The sequence below is a fragment of the Parasteatoda tepidariorum genome, chromosome 12, assembly GCF_982258835.1.
Source record: "Parasteatoda tepidariorum strain Cologne lab strain chromosome 12, Ptep-v5.0, whole genome shotgun sequence".
Lineage (NCBI taxonomy): Eukaryota > Metazoa > Arthropoda > Arachnida > Araneae > Theridiidae > Parasteatoda > Parasteatoda tepidariorum.
Genome location: NC_141766.1, coordinates 41714093 through 41735656, shown reverse-complemented (window position 1 = coordinate 41735656; position 21564 = coordinate 41714093). Strand labels below are relative to the sequence as shown.

Genomic DNA, 21564 nt, shown 5'->3' with positions numbered 1-21564 from the left:
TCTTCTTACACTATTTTTATCCAGCCCAGTTTTATTTTTTTTTATTTTTTTACAACTGGCATTGAACAGCCGACGCAATTTTATGGGATTACGACAACTAATGTTCAACTCCGTAGCCTTGTAATTTTGAACCCAATCCAGAAAACAAGGGAAGATCGAGTATTTAGAGAAATTTGATTTCGTGGAGGACTTTTTGATGGAGCTAACCCACCTTTGCGTTACATGAAGAGGAAGACCACGAGAATGTCCCACGGTTAGCCAAACGGCAAGGGGAATCTTAATCATGATCCGTCTACCACTGAGGATATTTCATGTCAGCACTGTGGTCGTTGAAAGCTGGATGCGGAATTCGTATCGACTGGGATTCGAACAAGGTTCGCCTCACTGGGAGATGAACGCTCGAAATTTAAATGAAACCAGGGGATCGCGATGGCCCGTGATCCCCTGGGCCATCGCGGCTCATCTAGTGTAAGTACATTTAGACCTTTGTCTAAAAATAAGGAAGATCATAACAACTAATCGAAAAAATAAAAAGAAATCGGCACTAAAGTGCTTCTATGCCATTCTAAACCTTTTTTTTTTAATATTTTTTACATGAAATCCTTATTAAGGAAATGACACAATGCACGGAAATTTCTACCAATTCGATAGGTATATACATTTAAAAAAAATAATTAACGCAATGTATGCTTTGTTTTTGAGAACGAGAATTCAAAAAGAGAATAAGGAAAAGTTGTATGCTTCTTTCGCTATTTTTCATCTAACGCAGTTATGACAATCGTTTACAAGTGAATTTTAGGCTTGATTAACGCATTGAGCGGCGCGTCAGCCACCGGTGTCTGACACTGAAATTACATTTAAACCGCGTCAACCACCGGTGGCTGACACTAAAATTACATTTAGGCGGCGTCTGCCACCGCTTGCTGACACTGACCTTTCACATAGGCAGCGAAAAACAGCTGGCTGACAGCGTATAACATGATACAGAACTATGAAATTTACACTCTTTTATTACACTCTTTAAAATTTATTCAAAACTTACTTCATTATTGTGATTATTGGCTTAATAAATTCAAATTAGTAGATTTTCATCCACCACTATTTCTACATAATTCGTAGGCTTATATAATTCGCCACTTTTGTCTGATATGTCATGATAAACCTTCTTAAAAATAGCAAAATCCGTCTAATATTTGCAAATTTAGTTCGTAGTTATTTACCGTGGACAGATAGGCAAGCCATGTAAAATTAGCGTGGCTTTCAACTCGTTAAAAATAAAGAAGTATATATCGAGTAATAAGTCAAAAATTTCAGTAAGAACTCTCCAGTATTTGTTGATAATTTGTAGCAAATGAACACGATCAACTAAAAGAGACTGTACAATCGTATATTTTTTCCGTAATTACTAACCTGTTTTCAATTACAATCCTTTAACCTTTTCCCGCGGATACTACATTTGCATAACAAAAAATATTTTCGGAAATTGAAAAAGCTATCAAGTTAAGTTAGTAATGGCCAAAGCAATTACCACTTTCTTAAAAAAAGAAAATATTGCAAGAATATACTTTAAAGTCAAAGCATATTGAATAACCAATTTTTATCTTTTTAAAAAAGTACATTAAACTCTCGTTTCCTCTCATTTTTATATTTTTAAAAAAAGATGAAACGAGAGTTAACATGTTTAACCCCTTGGGGACGGGTGATTCTGAAAAGCATTCGTGCAAAATCAGAATCAAGTTGTAATTAAATAAAAAACGGTAACTTAAATGTAGTCGTTGCTGATTTGACAGACTTACTTTGCTTTTACTTTAATTATTGTTAGTTTAAACATATATATAATCAATGTTAATTCAAAGTATAACTAAATAGTTTTATTTTGAACAAAGTAATGGTGAATTAAATAAATCAAACAATTATAACTCCGCCCACAAATAAACTGCTAAAGAAATACTTTGATTACCAGTTTTATATTTTTACCCTGATTGATACGGTCTTATGCTGTCACGTATTTGTGACAGTCGGCGCGAAAGCGTTAACACTTACGTTTTCGATCACACGATTTTGTTTTATTTGATTACGCTCTATACTAACTGAAGGGAAATTCTTCAATGCAGTTGGTATAACGAAAACAGATTAAGAACTAACAGGATGCATGTCACAGTCCAACTATTTTTGCTGAAAATATTAGGCCAACCGGAAAATTCAATCCTTGAAAGAATACGACCCGTTATGCAAATATGTTAAAGGTGCCTTTACAAAAAAAAAGTGGTAAGGCATTTATTCTTAAATAATATTTTAGGTGTACATTGAGCCAAAAAAAACGGACCATCCTGAGTAACTAATAATCTAATGATCGGATCTTCACGTTCTAGGACTCAATCTTAATGGTTCAAAAGGATGACCTCAAATATTTTAAAAATCTGATTTTTTTGAAATTCAATTTTTTGGGAACTATACAATCGATTTTCTTCGAAATTTTTGTACTTTGCAATGAAAAATTATAGCATTTAAAATAACGCAAACAATTCTATACCTTAACGCAAACAATTCTATCCCTTAGCTTTTTTCGACCATTTTACTAAATAAAATAATAAATACTCACTAAAATGTATTTTTTTTAAATGGAATTGTTCTTGGACAAACAAATTTTATAATTGTGTGCAAAAATATTTCAATTTGCCTAGAAAGTTCTCGAGATATAGCGAAATACGCAAAAAGTAAAATTAACATTAAGGGTCAAATTTTTGAAACGCTCGCCTGACCAAGCTATTGGGACCATATTTCCCAGATTACGGCTACCCCCTATATATTGGGAGTCAGAAATCCAAATCCGTGGGAAAAAAAGGTATGTTTATTCGGAGAAAGTACGTCTTTGTGCCTGATATCGTAACTTAAAATATCGTCTGCACTTATTAGTTAGCATATTTGAGGTCACCCTATTGAGCCATTCAGATTGAGCCCTAGAACGTGAAGATCCGATCATTAGACCAAAATTTATTCAGGGTGGTCCCTTTTTTTGACGCACTATACCGCTTAGTCCTGTTGAATAGTTTCGTTACAAATTGTAATATTTATGCACATACTCTTTTGTGCCATATAAGCCTAGTCTCAATAGATGTATTTGGCAAGAACAGATACACGCTGTACATGGCTAGAACATTACCAATGAGTTAAATGGTTAAATACCCTATCTACAAGAAACTAAGACAGTTAATACGTTGAATGCCATAGGGGTCACCGGTGACCGGCAAAGCCAAGATTATTGGAAACGCATAATTCGAGTATATTTTTAATTTTTTTATATTATTATCGTTTCTAAAATGGTTTGAAGAAATTAATGCAATATAGAACACACAAAAATAGTTTTATTTATATACACAGAGTTGCCAACTTGCTCCGAACAGCAAATAAATATTTTCAAGTGGTAGTTTATTAATTGTGATTCTTGGTTTAATGAATTCAATTTAATAGATTTTTGTCCACCACTATTTCTAAACAATTCGTAAGCTTATATAATTCACAACTTTTTTCATATATGCCATCTGTACCACCAGCAATTTTAACTCACTCCTAGATATAAAATTAATTGACGACAACACTAAATTTAGCCCAATCATTGCCTTTTTCCTTAGGGACATGGTGTTGCCCTAGCACACGAAAAACACTCAGCCCCAGCCAAACTTTGGTTTTTCTATCAAAATTACACTTCCCACACACAGTATTGCATAACATATACATGGACCGAGGAGGGCGAGCAACCCCAAGGGGTTGTCCCTGAGGAATATGTAGTATGATTAAGACTAGTGTGGTGAGCAACCCAGAAGACGAGTGGTTATTCAACCAGGACGCCTGAGTCACCACTGTAACAGAGCTCATGACATAATTTTCTCTCATTGATTATTTTCTTATTGTATATGTTTATTTTATTTTTATCGTATTTTTAATTCGATTTGGGTTGATTATCGTGCGTTGCAAATATATGTATATATCATACCCGCCAACTTTTACGCATTTGGCGTAAACTTATATTTCTATATTTAAAGTGGTAGTAAAATTTATGCTTTCTATATATTCCTTCCATTTATTAACTTAATTTAAAATCTTTTTGACCACCACTATTTGTAAAAAATTTAATCATATATATTGATATAAAATACTGTCGTGTTTGTCCACGTAAGCTTTATTCAAAAACAGCATATGTTTCTGCCTGGAAATGTAATTTAAATTCGAATTTGCTACCACTGAGTAAAACCATCCTCGAAGGGATTAAAAGTTGGCAGGTGTGATATATATATTTTATATTTAACGCAAGCCTTTCTTAATAATATCTATCATCATAATCTTCATGATTATTTTATTTTATATTGCTTATGATTTTATTGTCATTTAATTATACACCATGCCACTCAACATTTCTTGATTGTCCATGTCACACGAACCCCCTCTCGATTTCTTGGTGCTGAGCACCCCCTCTTCCTACCATCTCCATTCCTCCTCACTACTCCTCATCATCGATTTATTACTACAGATGAATCAGATAATGCCGCTTCGCGGCAGCGCACCGAGATTTATGTGATTTCTACCATTCTACCATTCAGATATGTCATGCTAAACCTTTTTAAAAACTCGCAAAATCTGTCTAATATTTGCAAATTTAGTTTGTAGTTATTTACCGTTTGGCCAGACGGGCAAGCCATGTGAAATTAGCGTGGCATTCAACTTTAATTAAAACTACCACCGTGACTTACAATAAAATATTTTCATATTTCAAGTGAAAACAGTCGTAGCATTATGTTGTCTAAGTTTTTTACTTCCTTTTTTTAATGCCCACCTGGAGAATGACCTAGGTCATACAGGTATCTGAAGGGCAGATTTGTTGACCACTCTTTTAAGGGCACCATGTTAGGCGGGTCAACGTTGCTCCCACTGTAAGACAGATAGTACAGGGAAGAAAAGAAAATCCATGCTTTGCCCGGGATGCGAACCCAGAACCTTTCTGATGCAAGGGCAGTTCACTAACCCCTACACTGGTCAGTCGGCTTATTTAAATAGTAAATTGAAAGAAATATGCTAGAAAAAATTGCTAATTTTAATTTCTGTTAAAAAAAAAGTTTTGCAGTCCTGCCAACTTTCTGCGCTGTTTGAAATTTTTTTTTCTACTGGTAGCTACGTAAAATCTTGCTCTCCCGCATTTAACCTAAATGCAAGCAGCTCTGCGGAAAAGATAGAGAGAGCTAACTGTAAACATTATTGTAACTGAGCAAACTCATTACGCATTCAAGTAAAGAGAGATGGTAATAAACCACAACGCAAAGGGAAATTCTTGTCATTATAAATGTTTTTGAATTTAGTTGATACTGGTAAGTTGAGTGCATCTCTATTTTGGTAGTAAAAAAAAATCAAATTTTTTTGAAAAAAGAAAGGTACATACACAGAGATGCCAACTGCTCCGGACACGCCAAAATAAATAAAAAAAACGGTAAATGACTATAAAGTAAATTTTGAAAATATTTGACTATTTTTGCTTGCTTTTTAAAAGGTATCGCATGACATAAGTACTATAAAGTTGTGAATTATATAAGCTTACGAATTGTTTAGAAATAGTGGTGGATAAAAATCTACTAAATTGAATTTATTAAACCAAGAATCACAATTGATAAACTACCACTTTAAAATATATATTTGCTGTCCGGAGCAAGTTGGCATCTCTGCATACATATTTGATGACATAAGTTAGCAGGCTAGCCAACTTTTCACGTTTTTTGGAAAACTTTCTTCTAGTGGTAGCTAAGTTAATGCTTTAGTGTATTACTCTTTCTTTTCTAAATTTGAATTAAAGTTGTTTTTCCCACCACTACTTACAAATAATTTGAAAACTTATATAAAAAGCCACTTGCTCGAACACTCTCATGGTGATGCTTTAAAAATGTTAGTAAAGATAACAAAACTTCTGTAAGCTTTAGTTTTTAGTTGTCTAGCACTCTATAAAATCAATTACTATAACCGTAGTAGTTGGTAGCTCTCATTTTGCTATTATTACTCACCACTTTTTACAATTTTAGTCGAATGTGGCATTCCTGCTTCCGAAAATCAGCTGTATCGCACCAGTTCTTGTTTGTCTTACTTTCGCGCCTGCTTTAACCCTTTCGCGCCGACTGTCACAAATACTTGCCAGCATAAAACCGTATCAATCAGGGTAAAAAGATAAAACTGGTAACCAAAGTAGTTCGTTATCAGTTTTTTTGTGGGCGAGGTTATAATTCTTTGATTTATTTAATTCACCCTTACTTTATTTCTAAATAAAATTATTTAGTTATACTTTGAACTAACGTTGATTATATATATGATTAAACTAACAATAATTAAAGTAAAAGCAAATTAAGTCTGTCAAATTAGCAACGCCTACATTTAAGCTACCGTTTTATATTTATTTACATCCTAAATCTGATTTTATACGAATGCTTTTATGAATCACCCGTCCCCAAGGGGTTAATGCTGCATCAAAAGTAACCATCCTACGCATATTTGTATATTTTAATAATTAGTGACCACGTTATTTTATAAATTATAAAAAGTATGTAAAAATAATTTTAATTATTTAGTCCTTACATTATTTCTAACAGCGTTTTAAAGTACTCCTAGTACAAAGTGTTTAGATTTAGATTTCTCTTTAATATAATAATTGTACTAAATGTAGTTTTAGAATTGAATAGTTACTTAAACTATTAACAAGCCGTACCAGCCACCTTTCATGCTCTTCAAACAAGCTTTTACGTAGAGCGAGTAATTTGAAAACTGAATTGATACTGTAATCAGACTTTCATTTAAATTTCGAGCACTTTTCGAAACACCTAACGATGTGTAATGGATCTCCAATATGCATGTTTAAATTATTTACGTTAATCGAAATAATTTTAAATGAAATTCATTAAAATAAGAATCAAGTTGGACTGCCAAATTAATTGCGAAAATAAAATTTTCAGAAAAATCCAGAACAGAAGGCATTTAAGATAGTAAAAATTTCATTACCATCAAGGGCTGCTCAATACTACGATTTTCGCAAAAACATTGAGTGATTGATAATTAGAAATTAAGGCTTTCAGAATTTCCGAAACTTTTGCCAACATTTTAAATACCTTGCCAAGAGAGAATTGTGACAAAGTGACGTTTTGTAATAATTTTTGAATCATAAACATTTATTGGAGGGAAAAAAACGTTAAAACAAATTAACTGAAAAAGGAATCATGCATTAAAACATAAACTTTTATAATTCTAAAAAAAAGTTCCCTCTAAGCATAAAAAGTATAAAGTAAAAATAAGAGCATAAAAGTCCCTGTCTGATTAATTGTAAAATAAAAATCATGCTGAAAACCCGGAAAAATGAGCAAGTATGACATGCCTGTGTATCTAAATTGACAAAAATTTTGTCATCAAGCTGTAATCCTGCTAATTGACGTATTTAATAACAGTAACAGTCAATACCCCCCAGGAATCACAAATTTGTAGGGTAATCTTAACCCTAGAAATATGAACAAAAAAATTTGAAACAAGATATACATGATAGGCATGATAATTTAATTTAAGTTTCACTAAAGTGAAAAGTCGTTTTTACATCACGTATACTAAGGAACAGCTGTCGAATCAATCAATTTCATCAGGATTTTTATTAATTTTTAAAGTGGTAACAGAACTTATATACTAATCACAATTTAGAAAAATGAGTTTTAATGATTCTGTCCCTCCACTAATAAACTAAATAATTTTAAAGTTAAAATAACAGCTCCTTGTTTGATCCCGAAGAAGTGTAATTGGGCAACTCATAATTCCCAGCTATGGTCATTCCACCACGTAATTTGGTACCTTTGACTATAAATTGACTTTGACTATAGAAATAAAACTGGCAGTAAATCCAGTTTACATCTACCTTCTTGTCTAAAGAAGTAAATTACCTCTGACTACCAAGACTTAATACAAATGTAACATATATACAGGACTGTTTCTTATTGCTTGTAAAATAAAAATAATCCGGAAAATCTGGAAGGAATAGCAAGTATGATAAACAAGTCGGTAGTTCAATAGGCAAATAATGTTCTCATTTTCCGACGACTATTTTTACTTTAACAGGAAGTTATAATCCTGCTATTTGACGCATTTAATGACAGTTAATATCCCGCAGGATTCACAAATTTGTAGGATAATCTTAATCCCATAAACATGAAATAAAATTAAAACAAGGAAATAAAACATTAATAGGCGCGATTAATTAAGTTTCACGAAAATGAAAAGTTGTTTTTGTGGCACGTATACTTACGCAACAGCTGTCGAATTCACAGATTTTATCAAGATTTTTTTTTAAGTGATAACAAAATTTATATAATAATCACAGATTCAAAAATAAGTTTCAATGATTTTACCCCCTACTAATTTTGTTATTTGTGAATTTCTTACAGTAGTTCTCAAGTTATGCATTTTTAATAAATAAGATCAAAAAAGTTCAATTGCTTTTCATTAACTGGAATTTTTTATTTAGAAATTTTACAATTTTCAATCCATCACTTTTTATTTTCAATGAATTTTAATAAATGCTGGATAAAAAAATGTGATCAGCCGTTGTCATACCTGCCAACTTTCACTCTGTTTGAGAATGGATTTTCCAAGTGGTAGCAGGGATGCCAACTGCTCCGCTTTCTGCGAATGTCTAAATATATTGGTAGCGAATTAAATAGTAAAACTTGAAAAGTAAGGATAATTACGCTCACTCCTTAAAATAGTCACCATGAGATCTCTGAAATAAGGTAGCATTTCATACGATACTTTGAATATGCGATATGTAGTGGTTGAAATATTACTTAAAATTTAAAATGCGAAACTAAAAATTACTTACATTTCGTCACCACTAGAACAATATTATTTTCAAAGCGGAGCAAGTTGGCATCTCTGTGGTAGTAAAATATATTTGCATTTCAACCAGGTTGCAGGGATGCCAACTGCTCCGCTTTCTGGAATAGTTTTTAAAAAGTGGTAGCAATTTATATGGTAAAATGCGCTAAAGAAAGATAGTTACGCCTACTTTTTATTTGAGTAACCATAAGATTGATGCTTTAAAGTAGCATTTTATATGATACTTATTTTTTTTTGATATTTAGTGGTGAAAAAATTATTAAAATGAAAAATGCTAAACTAAAAGTAGCTTAAATTTCGCTACCACTATAAAATACTATTTCACAAAGTGGAGCAAGTTGACATCTCTGAGGTTGAAATTCGCTGTCGTAAGGACTAATATGCTTTTTATATATTTGCTGAAATTATTTATATGTAGTGGTGGTCAAACTCATTTATAATTATTATTATAATTCAAAAAGTTTAGTGAAATAACATGAATTTCGCTAGCACTTTAAATATGAAAATAAAATATTCCGGGAAAACCGGAAGAGTTGGCAGCTATGCGTCGTAGATTGTAATTTGCTGCATGAATTAGAAACTGTGTGTTAGTTTATGCTGTGAAATTTACGAAAAAAATCAGGATAGTCTAAAGAGTATCGTTGCCCATTTTCAACACAGGCATTTTGCTAACTCTAATTTTTTTGTACAGAAAGTCATTTTAACTAATGATTTAACATATAAAAGTTTATTTAGTGCATATACAGTTTTTTTTAAAAAAAAAATGGACTTTCAATTTTTCCTGTTACATTTGAAAAATGTTGACTACAGCTGCCTTTCGTCAGCTTGTTTACCTTGAGCCTGCTTATCAATGAAGATTTTTAAAAACAAAAACAACCTCGAAGTTGGTTACTTATGAAGATTTTTAATAACTCCTTTGTTAGATCCACTGTCTGTGAAAGAAGCCCGTGCTCATCAAACCCCAAATGAAGTGAGTGAGTTTTCGAGTTATTATTCAGTTCGAGTTCTTAATCATTTTGAGTTTTCAAGTTTTTATTCATTTAGTGTTCTCGAGTTCTTAATCATTTCGACCTCTTATTTTCATTTCGAACTGTCTCTGAGTTGGAGGGTCTCTTATTTGTTGCTGTTGACAAGCAACATTTTGTATAAAACGTACGCTGTTGCTATATGCTATGTGCTGCTAAATTTATTAAGGCCTTTATAAATTGAATAAAATCCCTATCGAATAATAGAAGCAATAAATATTTTTCAAGAATGTAAATATATCACAGAAGCCTTGGTCTTAGAAAAATAAAAAAGTGATCGCAATTTTTTTTATGACGTAAACTTAATTTTCATGATTGTAATTGATTTCAAAACCTAACCAATTTGATGAATTCCCTTGGGATGTTGTAGCATTTGGTTTACAAGTATTTTTGGTATTAAGAATGATTAGTTAAAACATTTTGTTTCTTTGATCTTTTTCGACCAGTTTTTAAATTTTTCTGAAAATTGGCTACTCTATGTTTACAAAAAAAAAACAATAGAATTTAATGAAAAATTTCAATTTTCAATCCACCACATTTTATTTTCAATAAATTTCATTAAATGCAGGGGAAAATGTTGCCAGCGTTGACTTCAGCGGACTGTACTGGCAAAATTAAAAACGGCATATTAGTTTATGCTGTGAAATTCAATCCGTAGTTATTTTTCGACACAGATAAATTGTTAACACGTTGGACGCCACGCTAATTTTACGCGACCTGCCCGTCTGGCCAAACTGCATACCTGTTAACTTTTAATCCCTTCCATTATCGTTTTTACCAGTGGTATTAAAATGGAATTAAAACTTCAGTTTTAAGCAAACGAATACGTTGTATTTGAGAAAGCTCAAGTTAACAACCATGAGAGTAACGCATATTAATATATGTGCTTAATTTTTGTAAGAATAGTGGTGATCAAAATCATCTAAAAATTAAGTTTATAAAAGAAAAAATAGTATATACTTACTACCACTTTAAATATGAAAATAAAATCTTCCGGAAAAACCGGAAGAGTTGGCAGGTATGAAATTGTAATTAACTACAAACTAAAATTGCAAATATTAGACAGATTTTGCTAGTTTTAAAAGGTCTAGCATGACATATATGAAAAAAGTGAGGAATTATATAGGACTACGAATTGTTTAAAAATAGTGGAGGAAAAAAATCTACTAAATTAAATTTATTAAACCAAGAATCACAATAATTAAGTAAATTTTGAATAAATTTTCTGCAATTCCATAAAAGAGTGTAAATTTTATAGTTCTATATCATGTTATATGCTGTCAGTCAGCTGTTTTTCGCGGCCTATGTGAAAGGTCAGTGTCAGCAAGCGGTGGCAGACGCAGCCTAAATGTAATTTCAGCGTCAGCCACCGGTGGTTGACGCTGCCTAAATGTAATTTCAGTGTCAGCCACTGGTGGTGGAAGCGTCCTAAATGTGATTTCAGTGTCAGCCACCGGTGGTTGACGCGGCCTAAATGGAAAGTCCAGTGTCAGCCACCGATGGCTGACGAGGTGCTCAACGTGTTAAAGTAATTTTCTTGGTCTAGAGTAATCGGTTCATGATACTTCTTTTGTACTATTTTATTTCTGTTGCCATTCTCGGTACTTATTCGTTTCGTTTATGTTTATATAGTTCACCCCATTTCTTTATCTGTTACAGTGGTTATGTTTCAATGATCCTAAATATATTTTTGCTTAGTTTATTAAAACATTATTTTATTATTTCCCGTGACAAAATATCAGGAATGGAACTTTAATAGTTATTAAATATTTAAAACTTAATTACGGAATAGAACGTCGAAATTATTAAGAATATTTACATTATTGCCCGCATTTTTCTGATGATTTAGATTCAATGAAAACTGTCTTAGACTCCGTAATGAATTTATATGAATAGAGCCCCTGAATTAGACAGGCAGACTTATCATTTATTGTTGGAGCAAAGAGCTAACATAAGCACAGCGAATAAATATTTACAAGTGGTAGTTTATTAATTGTAATTCTTGGTTTAATAAGTTCGATTTAGAAGATTTTAATCCACCGCTATTTCTAAACATAGCGTAGGCTTATATAATCCACCACTTAATAGTACTTATGACATGCTTTACATTTTTAAAAGCAAGCAAATATTGTCAACTATTTGCAAAATTTGCATTGTAGTTATTTACCGTTTTTTAAATTATTTTGGCGTGTCCAGAGAAAGTTGGCATCTCTGTAATAACATAACTAATACTAACATAAAGTTAACTTGCGAACTTGTTTGCTCCAATATTGCTTGATAGGTCAGCTCTGATAGTATAGGAGCCTTAATCTGTAGTAATGCGCTTGGGCGAATGAGGTACTGTGGTTAGTAAGTAATGCAAGAGAAGTAGCAGAAGCTCTGTTTGACTTAAGCTTAAACTTAGAGTCAGGCTTAGGCTGAGAATATTTCTTAACACGTTGAGCACCGCGTCAGCCATCGGTGACTGACATGGACATTCCATTTAGGCCTCGTCAACCACCGGTGGCGGACACTGAAATTACATTTAGGCTGCTACTGCCACCGCTTACTGACCTTTAACATAGGCAGCGAAACACAGCTGGCTGACAGCGAATAACATGATATAGAACTATTTAATTTACACTCCTTTATGGAATTGCAAAAAATTTATTCAAAATTTACTTAAAGAAGTTATTTTATCGATTAAGAGTTCTGTTGTAGATTGTGGGTGCCATACATATTCAGAGATGCTAACTTGCTCCAGACAGCAAAAATATTTTTTAAAGTGGTAGTTTATCAATTGTGATTCTTGGTTTAATATTCAATTTAGTAGAATTTTATCCACCACTATTTCTACATAATTCGAAGACTTATGTAATTCATCACATTCGTCAGATATGTCAGGATGAACCTTCTAAAAATATAGCAAATTACATCTAATATTTGCAAATTTAGTTTGTAGTTATTTACTTTGGCCAGATGGGCAAGCCATGTAAAATTAGCGTGGCGTTCAACGTGTTAACTACAAAATTGAAACTGCCAGTAAATCCAGTTTATATTTTCTTAATACAAGTACTACTTGATCAATCTTAGCTAGATTATTCTTGCCTATCTTAAAAGAAGTACTACGCAGGACTTAATACAACAGTAACATATATACAGCAATGTTTCTTACTTCGAAAAAGAGTAAATAGTGGCAAATAATTTATACATAAAAATAGCAAAAGCAGTCGCTTTAGACAATAGAAAAGAAATGGTTATATTAACGCATTAATGCTCGGATTCCAAAACTTAATTGTAAAGTGAACGTTGTAGTTAATATGTGTTTGAACTAAATGAATAACTTTTTGTTATTGCCTAAGCATGCCAACTCCTCCAGTTTTTTTTAAAGTTTTTCGTGAGTTCGATGTGGTAGTGAGCATTATATTTTGAATTTGGTTTTAAAACATTTTTTTACAATTATTTGGATCATTACTATACACAACTAGTTCAAACAACTACATAAGGCCTGATAATTGTGCATTGAGGTTTTTAGTTAGTTGCTACAACCTGATTAGGTTTACTACAATGTGGAGGGGCTACGGCATAGCTGCCAACTCTTCCGGTTGTCCCGGAAGATTTTAATTTCGTATTTAAAGTGGTACCAAAACTCATGTCATGTCATTAGATTTTCTGAATTATAATAATAATTATAAATGAGTTTGACATATAAATAATTACAACTACATATAAATAATTACAACGAATATATAAAAGCATACTAATCTTTAAGACAGCGGATTTTAACCAAGTAAAAATATAACTATATTTTTGAGTAAGATTGTTTTTCGTTGATTTTTTTACTACCGCTTGAAAAATCCCTTTTCAGAAAGAGTAAAAGTTGGCAGGTATGGGCTACGGTTTCAGGTTTGGAATCTATGGTTACCTGCTACTTTAACCTTGAAAAAGCATTGCGTTTTCACTAGAAATATAAATATTTAAATCGATTCATTATGATTGATAGAACTATCTTGATCTTGAGAAATTAATTCTAATAATGAAACACTTATACTACCACTTTTTATTAATTAAAAATAACCCATCGTTCTCAGCCACAAATGGGTTAACTTATTTCCCGCTGGTGTTGTGTTCACATGATGTAAAAAGTAACTTTTTGAAAATAGTGAAAGGGTATCAACGTTCAAGCTGAATCGATAAGTTCACATGAGATCACCACTTTTTTAAAACATACTACACATTCATAATTTCAGATCAAAATATTAGTCATACCTGCCAACTTTTACTCTTTCTGGGAATGGATTTTTCAAGTGGTAGTAAAACAATCACCGAAAAACAAACTTACTCAAAAATATAGTTACTATATTTAAACTCGGTTAAAATCCGCTGTCATACAGATTAGCATACCCTCCAACTTATGAAGATTTTGAAAATAATTCTTTCCAGTGGTAGCGAACTAAAGTAGAAATTTTTAAAGCAAATGGATCTCTCATGAAACTTTTATCAGAACTTAAGAATCTAGCCATATGGCCTGCACTTTTATAAGTAATAGTGGCCAAGTTACGCTAAAATTAATTTTTTTTAAATATTAGGACATTAATTTTGCTACCGTCTGAAAAGAAGATTTCTGAAACTACGGAAATTCCGTAGCAGTTGGAGGGTATGGATTAGTATGCTTTTATATATTTTTTGTAATTATTTATATGTAGTGGTGATCAAACTCATTTATAACTATTATTATTATTCAAAAAATCTAATGGCATGACATGAGTTTCGGTACCACTTTAAATACGAAATTAAAATCTTCCGGGAAAACCGGAAGAGTTGGCAGCTATGATAAGTACATTTATTGTTCATATTTATTTACTGTCTCTGCCAAGGAAATAAATGTGAAGCAATTGAGGTACCTGTTATGAAATATTTTTTTAAAGAACGCGATGGTGATCGAAAGTTTGATGGTTATTGTGTTAATGCTGTTATAAAATTTCTTATCTTAATTTAAAATAACAATATTATGATTTTCTTAAATTATCGTAATGCAGAGATGCCAACTGCTCCGGACACGACAAAATAATTAAAAAAACGGTATATAACAGCAAAGTAAATTTTGCAAATATTTAACAATTTGTGTCTGCTTTTTAAAAAGCATAGCTTGAAATAGGTACTATGAAGTGGTGAATTATATAAGCCTAAGAACTATTTAGAAATAGAGGTGGATAAAAATCTACTAAATTGAATTTATTAAACAAAGAATCACAATTGATAAACTACCACTTTAAAAGATATATTTGCTGTCCGGAGCAAGTTGGCATCTCTGGTAATGGTTAATTGAAAAATATCTACTTGTTTAAAATTAAATTTAACACCACTTTTTTCATAGTTCTACGTTTGATATAAAATGCCAGGCTCAACTATAGTTATCTACACTGAATTACTCAATTATTCCCGTAAAGTTGCCACAGGCGACTAAAAATACAAAATGATTAATAAAAAGTGTCGGAAACACAATTAACTTTTATTTATTTATTAGCACTTTAAGTAATCTAACGTAACAACCACTATGGCTTACAGTTTCAAATAACTTAACCGGTTAACGCCCAGCGTCATACATATAGGACAGTTCCTTTTTTCAAAGACATTCATTGTGGTGGGAAACTTTTTTCAGCATTTTCATTTATGTGGGTGAATTAAAGGATTCTCAGATACCACAATGATTTAGTTATTTCTGATTAGATGTAGAATTGTCAGGAGCAAGTACTTTTTGATCTATCAATGACTCTTTGAATGCCCTAACAGTAGAAAAACCAATTAATTTCGATATTATATTATACCACTTTTTCCATAAACCCACTTTTTGAATCATTTCAATGAATAAATTCGGGACAAAACGGGTCAATTTAATGCAAAAAGATTCTTTGCATTAAATTGACCCGTTGCATCTTTGTTTCTTTTAATAAAATTTTGAATTTCATTAGTCACACGTTCAACTTAAAAGTTTATTAACACGTTTACGCCGGGAGAAGTGAAAATACTGGTAGAATAGCTATTTCATTATTAGATAATCTTAGGGAGGAGTTACTCTATTCTCAACAATAACAATTGACTGTAAGGAAACTTAACACAGTGAAGAAGAAATTCAATATAAAAATTGCATCCGTTAAAAACAATTGGTAGTTAAGGATTTTTATTATTCCCGGAAAAAAACTAAAAAATGAAATTTATTGTTACCAGTTCTTACTCCGGTGCTCTGCCAAGATGAGACAATTTAGCGTGACCCACCGGTGGGCCACCCCGGCGTAAACGTGTTAAAAGAAAGTAAAATTAGGAATATAGAATTTAAACATAAGGATTTTAGCCCTTTCGCGCCGACTGTCACAAATATGTGCCAGCATAAAGCCGTATCAATCAGGGTAAAAAGATAAAACTGGTTATCAAAGTAATTCTTTAGCAGTTTATTTGTGGGTGGAGATATAATTGTTTGATTTATTTAATTCACCATTACTTTGTTCAAAATAAAACTATTTAGTTATACTTCGATCCATACCCTCCAACTGCTACGGAATTTCCGTAGTTTCAGAAATCTTCTTTTCAAACGGTAGCAAAATTAATGTCTTAATATTTAAAAAAAATTAATTTTAGCGTAACTTGTCCACTATTACTTATAAAAGTGCAGGTCATATGGCTAGATTCTTAAGTTCTGTTAAAAGTTTTATGAGAGATCCATTTGCTTTAAAATTTTCTACTTTGGTTTGCTACCACTAGAAAGAATTATTTTCAAAATCCTCATAAGTTGGAGGGTATGCTTCGATCTAAAAATGATTATGAATATATGATTAAACTAACAATAATTAAAGTAAAAGCAAAGTAAGTCTGTCAAATTAGCAACGACTACATTTAAGTTACCGTTTTTTACTTAATTGCATCCTGATTCTGATTTTGTACGAATGCTTTTATGAATCACCCGTCCCCAAAGGGTTAAAGGACTATTTATTTTAGTAAATGTAAATTGAAGTATTTTTGGAAATGAAATTGTTTTGAGAATAGTAATTGATATAAGGAAAGAAAAACACATTTAGTTAATAAAAATGCCATTTTTTGGGTGGTAAATATATTTAACATGACCTATTAGGAACTTATTGACTTTTATTTTTCTTTATTTATAAAATAAATTTTGTAAATGTTACAAACTTCAAAAGGAATTATGTAGTACTGTATAACTTTTATACGTTTTTTAAGCTAACAAATAGTTACCAATTTTATTCAAACGCTCCTCAAGAAAGCTGAAGTTATTAAAAAACGGAAACCTAAATGAAAAGTGGTAAAAAAGGGTGGGAAGAATACTTCCCACGGCCTTCGAAAGGGTTAAACAAACTTAAATGTACATTTTTTTTATAGAAAAAGTAATATTGCATCTTTTTTTTCCTCCTTAAAGTGTCTTTTATTTGAAAAAGTTCGTAGTTATGCATTGAAAAGGTAGACAAATATGATTGGTTCATTAATTAAGATAACCATACAAATGAAGAAAATAGATAAATATTAAAACTATTCAATTATATAAAACAGTTCCTATCACTCCATCCAATTAATAGAAAACCTATATAAATATCAAATGTTATGAACATCCAAACAGAACTTGAACATTAAGTGTAAGCATTTTTAAAAACTTTTGAAAAGTTACTAAAAGGTGAAAAATACCGTATGAATTGATAGATATGCATATAATCAAAAATAAGCACATAAGCAAATCATTACAGAATGGACTTAAAAAAAATTAATAATATTCAAAAATTTCAAATAACTTTTTCACTGAAGCTAATATTTGACCATTTAGATGCAGAGTAAGAAAAAAGTATTTTCTAGTGGTAACGAAATTAAAGTTTTTTGTTAAGTAATTTTTCCACCACTACATATCAGGAATTCAAAGTATCATCAGAAATCCTTAACCGGTTAACGCCCAGCGTCATATATTTAGCACAGTTCCTTTTTTCAAAGACATTCATTGTGGTGGGAAACTTTTTTCAGCATTTTCTTTTATCTGGGTAAATTAAAAGATTCTCAGATACCACAAGGATTTAGTTATTTCTGATTAGATCTAGAATTATAAGGAGCAAGTACTTTTTGATCTATCAATGACTTTTTGAATGCCCTAACAGTAGAACAACCAATTAATTTCGGTAATATATTATACCACTTTTTCCATAAAACCACTTTTAGTATCATTTCAATATGTAAATTCGGGACAAAATGGGTTAACACAGTTTTCAACGAGTAGTATGCGCAGACTATTTAAAAAGTGAACCAGTTTTGCGCATGAACCCAAATTCTATTTAAGAAGAACTTGAGAGAAATTTATCATACATATTTGAAAATTGAATCTGTAGAATTTGACAAGTAAATACGACAAACCATATTCATAAGTTAAACAAAGTTTTAGATATATATTTGCTACCACTTTCTCATTTTTGATAGATTTTTCTACTAAATGGCTCTTTCGTTAACTTGTTTACCTTCATAGTGGTCAGATCGGACTACTTATAAGAAACTGAGTGAGTACTTTCAGTTATGGGGGGCGTTGAATAAAATGCAACTTTATTACGGTTATCACGTCATACTTTTAAAGAGTATGCATAATTACCCTTATTATTCAAGTTTTGCTTTTAATTCGCTACCACCTTATAAAAACTTTTCCGGAGAGTCTCCTTGCCGGCAGGCTAACCGTGGGAGGTTCTCGTGGTCTTCCTTACCATGTAGCGCAAATGCGGGTTTGTTCCATCAATAAGTCCTCCACGAAGGCAAATTTCTCCCAATACTCGATCCAGGAGTTCCCTTGTCTTCTGGATTGGGTTCAAAATTACAAGGCTACGGAGTTGAACGTCAGTAGTCGTAAACCCATAAAATTGGGTCGGCTGTTCAACGACGGTTATAAAAAAAAATTAGCAGCTAACTGAAGAAATTTTCCATTTAATTTATATATGCAGTCCTGCCACCACGTGGATCGTAAAGCCATTTTTTCATTAGTGCAAAATAAGAGTCCGGCAGGTAAACGATAAAAAAATATTTAAATCTAAGTTTGATTTTGAAAACTCGCTGTTATTTTATCTTTAAACCAAACTAGTAGGTAAATAAATTATAGCTATACTTATTTTAATCTGAAGCGTACTACAGCTTTTTGGATTAAATCGCTTTTCTTATTGTTACGAAATTTGAGAGCGGCATGTAAACGATTAAAAAGTATTTCAATCAGCTAAAAAGCTAATTTCTTATAAGTGAAGATTATTTCCGTTGTTCCCTTTGATCAATTTTACTAAAGAAAACTATTCTAGTTCTATTTTTAGTGGAAGTGAATTATTTGTAACTACCAAGAAACATTAACAAAAAAATCTTTAAAATGAATTTCACATTTACATAGAAGTGTTATAATAAAAAAGTGGTACTCATAGATATTTCATCTTACCCGAAAAACGTAAAACTAAAATTTTTTTAATTTCTATTTTAGTTTTTTTTTCCTCTCTTTTTAAGAGTAATTATCTGATCAGAGCATCAATTTCATTTTTAGCTTTTATATTTCATTAACAATTAAAATACCTATTAATACTTCCAATAGAATGCTATGAGATGACAAATCACTCCGTTTTGTATATAAATATGTTCAGTGGTAACAAAATATATGAGTTTGCGTATGATTATTGGTTAAGTAAATCCGAGTTGTTAAGTTTTTATTCACCACTACTCCTATATCTTATGAAAAGCAACAGTTTGTTTCTGTTGCAGAGGTGCCAACAAGCTCCGGATTGTGTGCAAATATTTTCCAGTGGTAGCAAAATTATTGCTTGAATAAATGATTCTAGGTTTAGTAAAGTCATTTTAGACGGTTTCTACCTATCAATACTTCTAAGTAATTTAAAGGCTTGAATGAAACTTCACTTTTTTTACAGTTATTTCGTGTTGAGCGTTTTAAAAAGTTCGCAAAATTAGCTGAAAATCAGTAAAATTTAGTTTATAATTATTAACAGTTTTTATTTTATTTTGTAGAAACAGTAGCAGTTAACATCTCTGCTGTAATTTCTTGGTAAGTCTCTTAAATAGTTGGCAACAACAGGGTTCATAGTGCACTCAAAAAATTTCAAAAGTTGTATCAAAAGTTAGAAAATGAATATAATTTTATGTTCACCACTATGCTTAACTTTTCCAAATAAACCCCTCTAGCTACAAAATCATCATTTTTGCATTTTTAATATTAGATTGTAAGCTTAAAAAAATAAGTTTAAACTTTATTGAAATATTGTTATCACTTTTTAGTTTTTTAAGACAGTTCAAGCCCTTTCGTCAACCAAATTCTGCACAATTAAACGACAGATTGAAATGTATAGCAAAAAACGAAAAGTTAAGACGGGAAGTTAGCATACTTGCGCTATTATTCAAATGCTTATTACATACGATAAAGTTGATGGAAAAATTTAACAGATTTCCTTTTGATACTAATATTATTACGATGGGGATGAATAAAGTTACAAGCCTTCATAATTTATATTTTTTAAAATGCCTAATTTGAATTATTTTTTTAGAAAAAAAAGTTTTCTCCTTTCATTTCTTGTTTGTTATATTAGAGTTTAAATATTTTTGTTTCTAATCAAACTTCAACAAGAACTTTCAAAGAAATTTTTAAAAACATGAAAAAGACATAAAAAAATATATTATAAGAATGCATTATATTTCTGTAGCCTATAAACTAAACTTTACTTTAAATGCTAAATTATTGGCAGATCATATTGAAAGCAAACTCTACTTACAGATCGTTGCGGAGAAAACAGCTATCAGGCGGCAACTGAAGCTATCTACGAAGTGCTTTGTCCAATAAAATGCGCGCTAACAGCGCCCCACAATTCTTTTAAATCTTAGGAGTATTTCTTAGAGAGGGGAAGAATTCGGCTTAAAATAAGAAAACACTTGAATAAATTGAATTTTTCATTAATTTGCTATATTTCAAAAGTTATTAAAGGAGTTTCATTTACGTTTTCTATTGTATCTAATTATTCATTTGTAGCTTTATAACTTTATTTCAAGTCTTGATATGTTTCATAAACTGATTTAGATACAGCACTAAAATTATTTTTACTGTTTCTTTTATTTCACTGTATAGCTATTTTTCGATTTTAACCTGAATTCTGAACACTAATGTTTTAAGTCATTTAAGAATAAAAATTAATGACAGAAAATTGTAAATTAAAATTTTATAAATGAATACCAAATTAGCTGTCAAATCCGGGCATCCAGCTGATTTTAGAAAAAAAAGTATAAAGAATGCACAAGAGAGACGGGCCTCAGCAGTTTAATACATTTGTGATTTTGTAAATAAATTCTATCTCAATGAAAACTTTGCACTAAAAGATCTCTAAAAGTTAAAGGGGTGTTTTAAATATTCCTTCAACGAGAATTTACTAAACCTTTAAAATTTTTCCGTGAGAAAATTGCAAAGATCCGTTAGAAATTGTAAAATTCTACTGTACTTCAAAAAAAAAAAAGAAAAATAACTAATAGCGGTGAGGAATTTATAATTCCGAATAGTTCAAGCCTGACGATTTAAAATTCACCTTTACCTTAAAGAATAAAATCAAGACAGTTATTTAATGTGTAAATACATAGCTAACAACAACTACGGATT

The 21564-nt window shown here is 31.2% G+C and overlaps 1 protein-coding gene across 1 annotated transcript in view; it reads right to left on the bottom strand.

Annotated features, from left to right (window-relative positions):
* The window catches only part of LOC107440366 (allatostatin-A receptor-like), a 150949-nt gene extending 130220 nt beyond the window's left edge, over nt 1-20729 (bottom strand). Inside the window, exon 1 of the mRNA XM_087155896.1 lies at nt 20693-20729. The gene's annotated coding sequence lies outside the window, so the exon portion shown is untranslated. The remainder of the gene's footprint in view (nt 1-20692) is intronic.
* Nucleotides 20730-21564: the final 835 nt, after the last annotated feature.